Consider the following 8,277-nt stretch of genomic DNA (forward strand, 5'->3'; position numbering starts at 1 on the left):
CCCCTTAAATGAGGTTAGCAGAGCAAGCGCTCCACTAACCCTGTTCATCTGATCATGAGATGCCGCGGTGTGGCTCCGTGCTGCGGAGACTCATGAGGAGACCCCTGACTGGGAGGCTAAAACAAGGCCTTGGGGGTCTCCCCAGAATTTCCCATGCACTTGCGTGGGACATCCTGGCACTTCTGGGGTCCAGGAGGCCCCCAATCCCCACCACCCCAACCAGCTCTGTGCCGGAGTTGGTAGATGTGTGGGCTGCCAAGACTGCTCTCCCTGCAGAGCCTGGTAAGGCTCTACACACCGATCATGTGTAGAGCCTCTAGGTCTAACACTGAAAACTGCAGAATGTTTGGAGCAGTATACAGGTGCATATTTCCCATGGCATTACAAAGCAGAACAGAACAGAACTTTATTACAGTCGAAGACCAATATGTTGGCATTACATCATTCTGCACCATATGGACTGCACTATATATTGCTTGGAAATTGAATCTCTTCCTTCTTATATCAGCGGGGGAAATCTTCATTGGTATTTTCACGGATGTTTTCCATTATCCTGTGGGCTTGGGTTGGCATCCTTGTTCTGAATGGATAGCTACCTACAACAGAATGTTAGATAAACAGGCAGATATATTCCATTGTCACACCAAACTATTTCAAACTCCTGAAAAGGTGACAATTATTATATTGTTCATGCCCAAACTGTATTTTCAGTCAGCAGCTAGTTTCACAGGGAAATTTACTGCTCTGGTGGCAAATATATGTTGAAGTAAGCTGCAGATGGTCATAGCGGAGAGAGTTAATAAAAGACCAGTCAACTGCTGGATCATCAACTGGCAGAATCAAACAGCAGCAACAGAACAGTCTTTAGTTTATCAGCCCACTACTCCTTCAGGGTAAAATAAACACATCCACAATGCTGCAAATCTTTTAATAGCGAGCAACTAATAAAGCAAAACATGCTAGGAAACTCTGCACTATAAAAACACAAAGATCCCAGTTTAAGAAGCTTTGGGACTTTGCACACATCTCTGAATGGAACAATAGCTCTGGAAATGTCACATGAAAGATTATTTGTGGTAACACAAGCCATAGTCAATTATCTTTCCTCAGAATTCTATGACCAATTTAAGGAAGAACTATCCTTACCTTTACCTAAATTAAACCCTGATCAATGCATAGGTAACAGAAGAATTTCAGATTCATGGAATCAATCAACGATAGGACTGATTCCAAAACCTGATAAAGATCCTTCATCTATAAGTGCCTACAGGCCAGTTTCTCAGCTTAATGTAGATTGGAAGATGTTTGCTTCAGTTTTGGCACAAAGGCTGAATTTGTTGCTTTCAAATATTATTCATGTGGATCAATCAGGATTCCTGCGAAGGAGAATCATATCTATAGCAACTAGAAGAGCACTGAATTGAATTAATTTTACATTAGAAAAAAAAATTCCAGCAGCCTTTTTTTTTTAGATGCAGAAAAGGCATCTTATTTGTTGAAAAGAGTATTTTTATATGATGCAATGAGTGTCTTTAATATAAGTGGTTCCTTTAGTGAGAGAATAAAAACAATATATAATAAGCCTACAGCAAAAATCCATCTTAATAACTTACTAACTAATGACATCAATCTGTGTTCCAGAACTTGCCAAGGTTGCCCATTATCAGCCTGGCTGTTCCTAAGAGGAATAGAACCACTTGCCAAAGCAAGAAGGAAAGATCAAGAAATAAAAGGCATTAAAGTGTAAGGGCAAGAGTTTAAAATATCTCTGTTTCTAGATGATACTATGTTATCTTTGACAAATATTGAGGATACCTTACCAAAAAATTAACAAGATAGGGAATGTATCAGGATACAAGTTGAACAAGTCTAAAACAGAATTGTTATCAGTAAATTTAAATTTTACAGTTAAAGGAAAGATAGCTAAATGTCATAATTTAAAGTGGTCAGAGAAACCTGTAAGATATCTGGGTATATATTTAACAGTGAATAAAAATGAATTGTTTGAGGCTAATTATGGTTTGCAATGGAAGGAACTATGAAAGAAGCTAGAATGTTAGTCTAAGTTAAATATCTCCTGGATAGGCAGGATCAATACCGTGAAGATGAACCTAATATCTAAATATTTATACATATTAGAGAATGTTCCAGTGGAAATTCCAGCTAAGAAGCTAAAAAAATTAGTAACTGGTTTTATTTGGAATAATAAGAGACCACGGGTGTCGTTAGCTACTTTGCAGCAGCGACCAAAAAAAGGAGGCATTGCAGCACTGAATTTAACACTTTAAATAAAGCAATGAGGTTGAAATTGGTTCTAAAATGGAAGACTGTAAAGGACACAGACCCTTTTAGATTTATTGAACAAGATGCATGTAAGGTAACACTAGATTACTTACTGTGGGCAAGTGAACGTCCTTATAGCAGGTCAGGTATGATGAGTTATGACAACTATATATTAAATGAGTCATTGCAAAACTGGGGGGAAAGAAAATGTTTTGTAAATCCAAATATTTCTGTTTTAGTTTCCTTTATTTTCAATCAGTACTTTAATATTGCAGGTATCAGTACTTTTAATATTGCAGGCAATATTTGGGTCTGCAATAATATAGCCAAATACAAAGATGTCTTTCAGAACAAAAAGTGTTTAAGTTTTAATCTATTGACTCAAAGAATGAATGGGGAGACAGTGGACTGGTTCCAGTATACCAGATTAAGAAGTTACATGACAATAAAATTAGTAACAGACCATTGAGAGCTGAATACACAGGTTTTGAAAGTTTGTTTAAAACTGCTACATCAACTAAAGGAACATTGGCTAGGCTTTATCAGATGCTATTAAACCATGAAATACAACACAGTGAGGCTATTCGCAATTTGTAATTGTATGTCAGCTGTGGCTGTTTGCAGCCACGGCTGGCACATTCATGGGGAGAAGGCATCCAGTAATGCACCGTGCACTCACGTGGTGCGTTATTGGGGCTCGGGGGGGGGGGGAGTGCGATGGAGCATTCAGGCACCTCAACCCGAGGAGCTGCAGCAGGAGCCGCTGCTCATCTGGGCGGGCAATCCGCCCGCCCAGGGACTAAAAGCCAATTGTCTGCGGAGAAGGTAAGTTAAACCCTCCTTCCCCACAGACCGCCAGCGAGCTCTTCTCACAGATTGTGAGAAGAACTCTAGTTAGTCCTTCAAAACTAGATGGGTGGACTTCTTAGGGGTAGAGATAAACAGATCAAGAGTGGAATAATATTTTCTGTGGTCAAGCAATGAATGCTATTTGTATTGATATAAAAGACAATTTTTCTGAAAGTATTGTATCAAGAGTATACAACACCTAAAAAACTTAATAAGGTATATAAGAATTCTGTGAGGTGCTGGAAGTGTGGGGATTTACTGTAAATGCAGACATTCTCCATATATTATGGAGTTGCCCTGTGGTTCAGAAATTTTGGAAGGAGGTAACAAAGAAAGAATGCCTAAAGTGCTTCTGTTGGAATGTTTTGTAAATATCCCTTGTAAATTGAGAACTTTAGCATCTGGCCTTTGGACTGCTGCGAAAATGATAATTGCAAGACACTGAAAGGACTCTGCATCTCTTGCTGTAACTGAATGGTGGGAAAAGGTTTGGAAGGTGGTCCAAATAATGAAAATAACTGATTCTTAAGACTGAAAGAAGGGAGGCAGATAAGATCATCTTTTTGTATTCAGTAGGGTACACATTTGGATTTTTGGAAGATAAAATTTGATATGGATTTTAATGTTTATACTAAGCTGGTATTATGAATGTGGTAATTTTCATATGGCTATCTGGTTATGATTGTTTAAAAAATGTGTTGCATAAAAAATTGTATTTACTGAATATTTTTTATTTCTGAAAATTAAAAATGTAATTATTTTTAAAAACAAGAATCTTGTACATTCTTGCCTAAGGCATGGAGATATTTTTGAAGTGCAGGGCAGATGTGTGGGTAGCTGGGGGAGAGACTTTAATTTTGGACACACTTGTTTATGTCCTGGTGAAGTATAACTGCTCTTAGCATATGCTCATGAAAATATGTTTCTGAATTGGATCAGGATATACAGTAATGTGCCCACCAAGGTCGATTAAAATGGTCAGTGAAATACCAAAATCACTCACAAGTACTATATTCTTATTTTGCACATGCCTGGATGTTTGTTCATTTCTAATAGCATGTGCCCATGGTTTAGGATTCATCTGTAACATGCCTGTCAACAAAGAGCTGATTGAGGGACTGTGGCTGACATGCCACACAAGGGCATGTCAGCCTAGTACTGTTGTGTGCACACAATGGGGATCTGGTCGCAGTTTCAATGACGCACAGTTTCAGAGCCACGGAGTACCCTCCACCTTAGCAAGGTGCATAGACATGCTCTTGGCTGGTGCAGAAGCAGTGAATCTGCATCCCTCTTGGATGTACAGTTCGCTGCATAGCATGCCAGCTACCATCGTACATGTAAATAAAACACCCATGAACATTAATTATTGAGTTGGGTGGAGGGGTTCTGCTGCACATTCAGCACACAGTGGGCAGCCATTCAGTGAAAGATGCCCAAAAAACTGAATTCTGGAAAAGTTTTTAACTGGAGCAAATCTTCAAAGGGTCTTCAAAGGAGTCATGCGCACAAATCTTATTATTTGAAAAACTGCTTAGCCCACCAAGTCAACACACCAAAGAACAGTCAGAAACATTATTTCAAAGAGCTGCAAACATCTCTAACAATTAGTTAATTTGTATAAGGGTAAGAAGGATTTGTGAGGATTTAGAGGGAAAGAATTAAAGAAAGTTTGTATGTTAAGAAGGAGATAATTGAGAGAGATTGAAAGGGTGCCACAGGAAATGGCTGTTGCTTAAGCAATCAGATCTTACACCAGAGAAAAGACTGGTAAAGTTGAAACATAAGTGTGTCAACCAGAGATACATACATATCAAGAATGTCTCACTGACAACACTAGGAATCCATGATGTATACTATTTGATGAAGTGGTCCTCTCTTTAGAGTCACAAGCCCTATACACATATTATGTTCAATACTCATAGGCTGCATTTGCACGTAATGTAAAACCGGAGATCTCCAGACCCGCAATACAAGCCACATTACAAGCCTTTGAAGGCCAGGCCAAATAAATAGGTTTTTAGGGCTCTCTTAAAGGCCGACAGCGAACCTAAACTGCGGATATCTGCCGGGAGTGCATTCCATAGAGCAGGAGTAGCTACAGAAAAGGCCCGGTTCCGAGCCGCCACCAGACGTACCGGTGATAACTGGAGACGGACCTCTCCAGATGACCTCAACAAGTGATGGGGATCATACCGAAGAAGGCGCTCTCTATGGTAACCCGGACCCAAGCCGTTCAGAGCTTTAAAGGTAATAACCAGCACTTTGTATTTCGCCTGGAACCGTATCAGCAGCCAGTGCAGCTGTTTTAAGACAGGCATAATATGGTCTCTCCGGGTTACCCCAGAGACCATATAGGCAGAGATGCTGCACTCGAGTACTCAAAACAGGTCCAGAAGTCCTGACTGCCTGTCCATCATTCTCCACAGCATGGTGCTCATGGTTACGGTGGCATGTGTCTGCAGAGAGGCATGCTTTAACCATGATGGCTGCCGTTTCCATGATCCGCAGCCTTGGGCACTTGAGGCTGCTGTTCACAAGAATGGCAGCCATCATGGTTACCATGTGCCCCTCTGCAGTCAAATGCCACTGTAACCATGAGCAGCACACTGCCTGGATTGAGTGACAGGTGGATGGGACTGGACCCACTTTGAGATGCTGGACCCACTTTGAGATGTACTCAGGGACAGCATCTCTGCTAATAACATCTGAAGAGGGTTTTTAGGATTGCGAATGGGTTAAAATTTTCAGGGTTACTCTGCTGGGCATGATGAACTCTTTTCAGTTAGGCAAAGAAGATGGCCCCAAGAGCAGGTTCATCACTCAGGCTAAATGGCTACTCATTACTTAGGCTAAATGTTGCCTATTGTGTGAGGTTGTTCTTTCTTTCACACAATGCTCCTGACATTTTAGTTGAAGAAATGCAACTGTGTAGACTGAATATTTTAATGCATCTCCCTGTCTCTAAACACTCCGGGGGAAAAACATAAGTAATCTGTAAAACAATCTGCATCCTATTTACATTTGTAATATTTTTCCATTCAAAAAGCCAGCAACTGAAGCTAAAGTTGTTTAAAGGGCTTTTTCTGACAAGTGACTTGTTTAACATGCACAAAAATCTTTGATTAAAAATAACTCCTGAGATTTCCCTGAGATATTTCAAAACAGAAGGTGCCATCATGGAAATATTAAAAATCACACGTGCTACAAAAATGTCTGGGTTGCTGTTATTTTGATACATAATTAATAGACATTAAAAACAGGTGCTTTCTCCTCCTTACAGCAGAGATTGGTACATTTTAAAATAAAATGCTTTCATTAATCAGGGATCAAAAGAAATAGTGCATTTGGCAATTAGGGTTACCATCCGGCTGGTTTTAGCTAAGCTGACCATTTTTGTCACTTGGCAAGGTTAATTTTTTGGTCAGCTCAACTTCAGGGCTAGAAAATCAGCCATTTTAAATATATATCTGTTTAGTATATGAGCATAGTTGGAACCTGGAAGGTAGGGCAAGTCTAATGGCAGAAAAATAGCTTCTCATATACCACTTACATATCACAGTCAGTGATATGTCACTAATTATTAACTGCCTAATTGAAAGCCAGTATGGTATATAGTTAGAGTATTGGACTTGGGGCATGGGTTCTCAAGTTAGGTCCCCTGCTGTTATTGGACTAGAACTCCCACCATCCCTAGCCAAAGGCCATTGTGGCTGGAGATGATTTGAGTTGTAGTCTAACAACTGGAGACCCAACTTTGAGAAGCACTGACTTATAGAGAACTAGGTTCAAATCCTAATCAGACATGAAATTCACAGGGTGACCCTAGGCCACTCGCCATGTCACAAGGCTGTTGTGGGGATAAAATAGAGGCAATATGTATGTGAGCTCTTCTAAGGAAAGATAAAAATGTAATATAAATACTTTCAAGCAAAAAAATAAAATAGAATATGTAATATAAATTGTGACAGTTTGGCATCAACTTCAGCCAGCAAAGATCTACAGAGAAGCATGTGGTAGCTGGCTGGAAGCTTTGGAGAACTCCCTCTCAAACTCCAAGCCTGAAGAGTTTTCAGAAACGTTGTAAAGCTTTCCTCCTTGGGCTTGCTATCTGTACAAAGCACACTTGCTTTTAAACTTGTTTCTTTGGTGGGCAGGGGATGAGACGGTGGTTTTAATTGTGGGAAAGATAAAGAAATGAAGCTTGCATTGCTGGTTATCTATGCTGGATATCTATCCACGAGGAACTCAATTGAATGGGGATAATTTTAGGTTGAGAGATATCCTATGGGATTATGAACCTCGGTGGAAATATCAGCCAAAATTCCAGATATTATGTGACATTTTTACACCTTAGGAACATAAGAGAAACTGCCTTATACAGAATCAAGACTATTGGTCTTTCTAGTTCAGTATTGTTTGCACTAACTGGCAGTAGCTCTCCAAGGTTTCAGTTTGGAGTCTTTCCCAGCTCTACTTGGGACCTTCTGCATGCAAAGCAAATGCTCTACCACAGAGCACAGCAATGCTCAAAGCAAATGCTCTACCACAGCTCCATCCATTTCACAGGAGCTAGGATTGTACATGCAGGTCCACCACAGTGCCCTCCCCCTCTCCTTTCTACAGTTCCAAAATCTAATTAGGCCATGATTTTCCATCATGCAACTTGTCTGATGTGTAAGAGCATTCAAACAAGCCACCACACATTCATATAGGTGCACAGAGACACACACCCAAAAATTAGCGGGGGGGGGGGAATCATTCTGCGATGGTTTCAGTACCTCAGTAATTGCTACAGAAGTGACATATTTCTTCTTTTGCCAGAGGTTGTTTTAGGGGGGGCTTTATCATCATGTCATTCATATGCTTCTTCAGGGGTTCTGCAAAGATAAAATGCAAGAAGGGTCAATTCTGCCCCAGACAGAAGGGCACAGGAATTACCATGTCACTTCCAAACGATCAGTGAGCCTTTCTTGCGAGCAAATAAATATGTGCACAAATCCTTTCCGTGCTATGTTTGTGTGAGGATAGCCATCTGAATGCATACTCCTGTAGCTTACAATGTATCACAAGAAACAGACAGAAGCAAGAACTCAGATTGAGCATTACATTGATTTGTGGATGTCAGCCTTTGCTTATGAATAC

General features: G+C 40.2%; 1 long non-coding RNA gene across 1 annotated transcript; it reads right to left on the minus strand.

Annotated features, from left to right (window-relative positions):
* Nucleotides 1-381: 381 nt before the first annotated feature.
* Nucleotides 382-7,996, minus strand: LOC128326145 (uncharacterized). The gene is made up of 2 exons (XR_008307866.1): nucleotides 7,914-7,996; nucleotides 382-596 (listed from the first exon to the last, which is right to left on the minus strand). It is a non-coding gene; the product is annotated as an uncharacterized LOC128326145 (long non-coding RNA).
* Between the last annotated feature and the right edge of the window lie 281 nt (nucleotides 7,997-8,277).

Source organism: Hemicordylus capensis, chromosome 5 (genome assembly GCF_027244095.1).
Source record: "Hemicordylus capensis ecotype Gifberg chromosome 5, rHemCap1.1.pri, whole genome shotgun sequence".
Lineage (NCBI taxonomy): Eukaryota > Metazoa > Chordata > Lepidosauria > Squamata > Cordylidae > Hemicordylus > Hemicordylus capensis.